General features: G+C 65.6%; 1 long non-coding RNA gene across 40 annotated transcripts in view; it reads right to left on the reverse strand.

The window, feature by feature from the left end:
• Positions 1–4,919, reverse strand: part of LOC131275256 (uncharacterized) — a 29,159-nt gene extending 24,240 nt beyond the window's left edge. For 34 of the 40 annotated variants that reach the window (XR_009182685.2, XR_009182693.2, XR_009182672.2 and 31 more), the window contains exons 1-4: positions 3,484–4,919; positions 2,552–2,761; positions 1,308–2,075; positions 376–585 (exon numbers count right to left, since the gene is read on the reverse strand). This is a non-coding gene — a long non-coding RNA (uncharacterized lncRNA). The remainder of the gene's footprint in view (positions 1–375; positions 586–1,307; positions 2,076–2,551; positions 2,762–3,483) is intronic. The other 6 variants (XR_009182675.2, XR_009182663.2, XR_009182680.2 and 3 more) reach the window with 6 other exon arrangements.
• Positions 4,920–6,850: the final 1,931 nt, after the last annotated feature.

The following is a 6,850-nucleotide window of genomic DNA, read 5'->3' on the forward strand; positions in this document are numbered from 1 at the left end:
ACGGCGCCCGGGGTAGGGGTGGGGGAGGGGGAGGGGCAAGCGCCAGGCCTCCCGCGCCGCCGTAGACCGCTCTCTGACGCCCGCAAAGCCGGGACCAAAGCGCAGGCGCCCCGGCCCGCTGGGCCGGCCACGCCCACCGCCGCCCTGGCGCGCAGGCGCCACTCACCCCGCCCCCGGCAGGCTCGCCCCGACCCCGCCCCTCCTGGTTGCCCTGGAGACGGTGGTCCCTGGCGCGAGGTGCCCAAGCCCGGGAGAAGGAAGACAGTTGTGATGGATTGGGGGGCGGGGGCGGGGAGGCGTTTTCTGCACTCGGGAGTTGTCCCCAGTGGCAGTGCCGGGACAGATGCGGCCAATAGGCATCCTGCCGAAACCCACCCGATGCCCTTCGGGCAGCGCGTCCACTGCCAGGAAAACCTCCAGCGCTGGGGGAAGCGGGGTTCCAAAACGTGTACACCGAATGCCACCAGGAGGCCACGGGGACGCGACGGAAGGGGTGGCCGACGTGGGTGGAGCCTGCTGGGTGGGGACTGGGCTGGGAGAGAAGCTCTGCTGTGCTGTCCTGGACAGTTGTTCCCTCCTGTCTGTCTGGTGAAAAGCCAAGAGACAGAAGAAGCTCCAGGAACAAGAGAGCGGCTCCGTTGCCCAAAGTCAGAGCCAAAACTTCCACCGCTAGGGGCCACTGTTGGGTAGGAATCGTTCCTTCCTCACACTTGCTGGGGGGCAGAGGGCTGAGTTCTTAGGCAGGGGGAGGGGCAGGGCCCCTTGCCGAAGGGGCTGTGGGGGAAGGGACCCCTGGGCCAGATCTGGGGCTGCTGGGAGAGCCCCCTCTCCATGCCATGGCTCACCTGACCCAGGCCAAGGGTCTGGGTCGGGCCAGGCTGCCAGACCCGTCTGAAGAGGGCTTTCCTTGCCCACCAAAGTCCCCGAGGCCTCCTCAAGCGGGGGCCTACCTAGGGCCGGCCGGCGTTGCCCTGCAGGTCTCCCCCACGGCCATGGTCACAGACATGCTGTCTCCCATCGCCGTCACCTCCACCTTAGGTCAGGGGAACCCCGGCCTTTCCCACCGGTGACCTGCGGGCTTCGGCCTGTCTCCCGGAGAGGACAGGCCCAGAGTCTTCCCTCTCCCTTGTCAATGACCTCTCTTTCTCTGCGTTTCTTTGGTGGGACGACAGGGGCCCCAGAGCACCCCGACGACTCTGAGCAATCAGCCTGCCCTTTCTCCTCTCGCCCACCTTTTTGGGACCCTACGAACGAACCGGCATTTCTCTCGGCTCTGGGGCCGGGGGACGCAAGACGAAACTGCTTACCTATTGGGTGGTGAGACACTTGCGTGGAAATCATTTCTGCTCACTGGAGGCAGGCACTGCGGTCAAGTGGGCTTACAGGTCCAGGTGTCCCATGGACCGGGTATAGTCTAAGCGGCCATCGTGACCGTCCAAAGCGGACGTACGGCTTGTTTGGGCCTTGACTCGAGTCGTAACCATCCGTTTTTGGGGGGAAAAAAGAGAGAACCCGTCATCCTAAGCACATTTCCCTCTGCCAGAGCACGCCACGCAACCAGGTGGTTTTCCTACTGATTGCCGTTCCAAGCTAGCATAGCGGGCAATGCCGCAGGGATACTGTCCAGATTTCCAAACCGAAGCAGATAGCCCTTCTCGCCGAGGCGCAGCTGCCTGGTCGATCAAGCCCCAGGCCCTGGTGCTCCTGAGGGCTGCGGGGACAGCCAGGACTACGCTGCTGACGGCAGGTGGCTCCGGGCCTCAGTGCCCTGCCAGTGGGCTCTACTTGGGAATCCGTGCTCTTGCACGGGGGGGAGGGGGGATTCGGTTGCACGGGGGGCCTCCCTACACAGGCCTCTTCTTCTGTCACTTTGGCTGCGGCTGAGCCTGGCACTGGGTGCGTGCATGCTCAGGAGACAGGCTTCTGCATGTCTCTGGACAGGCCCCGTGCCAGCTGGGACCTGAGCCCCAGCGTAGGTGCACCACCTGCGTTTCAGGCTCCTTGGACCGGCCCAGGTCAGCCGAGAGGGAGGAGAGCATGGTCCTCACCGCGGAGGGAAGCAAAAGTGCCGACACCTGCCGGCGGGAGAGCCGCATCCAACAGCCGTGTGGGATCGAAGCCCCCTCTCGCTCCATCCGCTGCCTCCCTCCTCAGCCCCTCCTTTCGGGGCGCCCAGACGGCGCCCGGGGTAGGGGTGGGGGAGGGGGAGGGGCAAGCGCCAGGCCTCCCGCGCCGCCGTAGACCGCTCTCTGACGCCCGCAAAGCCGGGACCAAAGCGCAGGCGCCCCGGCCCGCTGGGCCGGCCACGCCCACCGCCGCCCTGGCGCGCAGGCGCCACTCACCCCGCCCCCGGCAGGCTCGCCCCGACCCCGCCCCTCCTGGTTGCCCTGGAGACGGTGGTCCCTGGCGCGAGGTGCCCAAGCCCGGGAGAAGGAAGACAGTTGTGATGGATTGGGGGGCGGGGGCGGGGAGGCGTTTTCTGCACTCGGGAGTTGTCCCCAGTGGCAGTGCCGGGACAGATGCGGCCAATAGGCATCCTGCCGAAACCCACCCGATGCCCTTCGGGCAGCGCGTCCACTGCCAGGAAAACCTCCAGCGCTGGGGGAAGCGGGGTTCCAAAACGTGTACACCGAATGCCACCAGGAGGCCACGGGGACGCGACGGAAGGGGTGGCCGACGTGGGTGGAGCCTGCTGGGTGGGGACTGGGCTGGGAGAGAAGCTCTGCTGTGCTGTCCTGGACAGTTGTTCCCTCCTGTCTGTCTGGTGAAAAGCCAAGAGACAGAAGAAGCTCCAGGAACAAGAGAGCGGCTCCGTTGCCCAAAGTCAGAGCCAAAACTTCCACCGCTAGGGGCCACTGTTGGGTAGGAATCGTTCCTTCCTCACACTTGCTGGGGGGCAGAGGGCTGAGTTCTTAGGCAGGGGGAGGGGCAGGGCCCCTTGCCGAAGGGGCTGTGGGGGAAGGGACCCCTGGGCCAGATCTGGGGCTGCTGGGAGAGCCCCCTCTCCATGCCATGGCTCACCTGACCCAGGCCAAGGGTCTGGGTCGGGCCAGGCTGCCAGACCCGTCTGAAGAGGGCTTTCCTTGCCCACCAAAGTCCCCGAGGCCTCCTCAAGCGGGGGCCTACCTAGGGCCGGCCGGCGTTGCCCTGCAGGTCTCCCCCACGGCCATGGTCACAGACATGCTGTCTCCCATCGCCGTCACCTCCACCTTAGGTCAGGGGAACCCCGGCCTTTCCCACCGGTGACCTGCGGGCTTCGGCCTGTCTCCCGGAGAGGACAGGCCCAGAGTCTTCCCTCTCCCTTGTCAATGACCTCTCTTTCTCTGCGTTTCTTTGGTGGGACGACAGGGGCCCCAGAGCACCCCGACGACTCTGAGCAATCAGCCTGCCCTTTCTCCTCTCGCCCACCTTTTTGGGACCCTACGAACGAACCGGCATTTCTCTCGGCTCTGGGGCCGGGGGACGCAAGACGAAACTGCTTACCTATTGGGTGGTGAGACACTTGCGTGGAAATCATTTCTGCTCACTGGAGGCAGGCACTGCGGTCAAGTGGGCTTACAGGTCCAGGTGTCCCATGGACCGGGTATAGTCTAAGCGGCCATCGTGACCGTCCAAAGCGGACGTACGGCTTGTTTGGGCCTTGACTCGAGTCGTAACCATCCGTTTTTGGGGGGAAAAAAGTGAGAACCCGTCATCCTAAGCACATTTCCCTCTGCCAGAGCACGCCACGCAACCAGGTGGTTTTCCTGCTGATTGCCGTTCCAAGCTAGCATAGCGGGCAATGCCGCAGGGATACTGTCCAGATTTCCAAACCGAAGCAGATAGCCCTTCTCGCCGAGGCGCAGCTGCCTGGTCGATCAAGCCCCAGGCCCTGGTGCTCCTGAGGGCTGCGGGGACAGCCAGGACTACGCTGCTGACGGCAGGTGGCTCCGGGCCTCAGTGCCCTGCCAGTGGGCTCTACTTGGGAATCCGTGCTCCTGCACGGGGGGCGAGGGGGGATTCGGTTGCAAGGGGGCCTCCCTACACAGGCCTCTTCTTCTGTCACTTTGGCTGCGGCTGAGCCTGGCACTGGGTGCGTGCATGCTCAGGAGACAGGCTTCTGCATGTCTCTGGACAGGCCCCGTGCCAGCTGGGACCTGAGCCCCAGCGTAGGTGCACCACCTGCGTTTCAGGCTCCTTGGACCGGCCCAGGTCAGCCGAGAGGGAGGAGAGCATGGTCCTCACCGCGGAGGGAAGCAAAAGTGCCGACACCTGCCGGCGGGAGAGCCGCATCCAACAGCCGTGTGGGATCGAAGCCCCCTCTCGCTCCATCCGCTGCCTCCCTCCTCAGCCCCTCCTTTCGGGGCGCCCAGACGGCGCCCGGGGTAGGGGTGGGGGAGGGGGAGGGGCAAGCGCCAGGCCTCCCGCGCCGCCGTAGACCGCTCTCTGACGCCCGCAAAGCCGGGACCAAAGCGCAGGCGCCCCGGCCCGCTGGGCCGGCCACGCCCACCGCCGCCCTGGCGCGCAGGCGCCACTCACCCCGCCCCCGGCAGGCTCGCCCCGACCCCGCCCCTCCTGGTTGCCCTGGAGACGGTGGTCCCTGGCGCGAGGTGCCCAAGCCCGGGAGAAGGAAGACAGTTGTGATGGATTGGGGGGCGGGGGCGGGGAGGCGTTTTCTGCACTCGGGAGTTGTCCCCAGGGGCAGTGCCGGGACAGATGCGGCCAATAGGCATCCTGCCGAAACCCACCCGATGCCCTTCGGGCAGCGCGTCCACTGCCAGGAAAACCTCCAGCGCTGGGGGAAGCGGGGTTCCAAAACGTGTACACCGAATGCCACCAGGAGGCCACGGGGACGCGACGGAAGGGGTGGCCGACGTGGGTGGAGCCTGCTGGGTGGGGACTGGGCTGGGAGAGAAGCTCTGCTGTGCTGTCCTGGACAGTTGTTCCCTCCTGTCTGTCTGGTGAAAAGCCAAGAGACAGAAGAAGCTCCAGGAACAAGATAGCGGCTCCGGTGCCCAAAGTCAGAGCCCAAACTTCCACCGCTAGGGGCCACTGTTGGATAGGAATAGTTCCTGGCTGACACTTGCTGGGGGGCAGAGGGCTGAGTTCTAAGGCAGGGGGAGGGGCAGGGCCCCTTGCAGAAGGGGCTGTGGGGGAAGGGACCCGTGGGCCAGCTCTGGGGCTGCTGGGAGAGCCCCCCTCTCCATGCCATAGCTCACCTGGCCCAGGCCAAGGGTCTGGGTTGGGCCAGGCTGCCAGACCCGTCTGAAGAGGGGCTTTCCTCGCCAACCAAAGTCCCCGAGGCCTCCTCAAGCGGGGGCCTAGCTAGGGCCGGCCGGCCTTGCCCTGCAGGTCTCTCCCATGGCAATGCTCACAGACATGCTGTCTCCCATCGCCGTCACCTCCACCTTCTGTCAGGGGAACCCCGGCCTTTCCCACCGGTGGCCTGCGGGCTTCGGCCTGGGCTCCCGGCCAGGCCTGCAGAGGCCTGTCTCCCGGAGAGGACAGGCCCAGAGTCTTCCCTCTCCCTTGTCAATGACCTCTCTTTCTCTGCGTTTCTTTTCTGGGACGAGAGGGGCCCCAGAGCACCCCGACGACTCTGAGCAAGGAGCCTGCCCTTTCTCCTCTCGCCCTCCTTTTTGGGACCGTACCAAGCAACGAGCGTTTCTCTCGGCTCTGGGGCCGCGGGACGCACAACGAAACTGCTTACCTATTGGGTGGCGAGACACTTGCGTGGAAATCGTTTCTGCTCACTTGAGGCAGGCACTGCGGTCAAGTGGGCTTACAGGTCCAGGTGTTCCATGGACCGGGTATATTCTAAGCGGCCATCGTGACCGTCCAAAGCGGACGTATAGGTTGTCGGGGCAGTGACTCGAGTCGTACCCATCCGTTTTTGGGGGAAAAAGAGGGAGAACCCATCATCTTCAGCACATTTCCCTCTGCCACAGCACGCCACGCAACCAGGTGATTTTCCTATTGATTGCCGTTCCAAGCTACCATAGCGGGCAATGCCGCAGGGATACTGTCCAGATTTCCAAACCAAAGCAGATAGGCCTTCTCGCCGAGGTGCAGCTGCCTGGTCGATCAAGCCCCAGGCCCTGGTGCTCCTGAGGGCTGCGGGGACACCCAGGACTACGCTGCTGATGGCAGGTGGCTCCGGGCCTCAGTGGCCTGCCAGTGGGCTCTACTTGGGAATCCGTGCTCTTGCACGGGGTACGGGGTGGGGGGGGGAGTCGGTTGCAGGGGGGGCCTCCCTACATATGCCTCTTCTTCTGTCACTTTGGCGGCGGCTGAGCCTGGCACTGAGTGCGTGCATGCTCGGGAGACAGGCTTCTGCATGTCTCTGGACAAGCCCCGTGCCAGCTGGGACCTGAGCCCCAGCGCAGTGCACCACCTGCGCTCAGGTTCGTTGGACCGGCCCAGGTCAGCTGAGAGGGAGGAGAACGTGGTCCTCACCGCGGAGGGAAGCAAAAGTGCCGACACCTGCCAGCGGGAGAGCCGCATCCAACAGCCCTGTGGGATCTAAGCCCCCTCTCGCTCCATCCGCTGCCTCCGCCTGACCCCCTCCTTTCGGGGCGCCCAGACGGCGCCCGGGGTGGGGGTGGGGGAGGGGGAGGGGCAAGCGCTAGGCCTCCCGCGCCGCCGTAGAGCCGTAGACCGCCCTCTGACGCCCGCCAAGCCGGGAGCACGGCGCAGGCGCCCTGGCACGCTGGGCCGGCCACGCCCAGCGCCGCCCTGGCGCGCAGGCGCCACTCACCCCGCCCCCGGCAGACTCGCCCCGACCCCGCCCCTCCTGGTGGCTCTGGAGACGGTGGCCACTGGCGGGAGGTGCCCAAGCCCGGGAGTGGGAAGACAGTTGTGATGGATTGGC

This window comes from Dasypus novemcinctus, chromosome 22 (assembly GCF_030445035.2).
Source record: "Dasypus novemcinctus isolate mDasNov1 chromosome 22, mDasNov1.1.hap2, whole genome shotgun sequence".
In the NCBI taxonomy this organism is placed as follows: domain Eukaryota; kingdom Metazoa; phylum Chordata; class Mammalia; order Cingulata; family Dasypodidae; genus Dasypus; species Dasypus novemcinctus.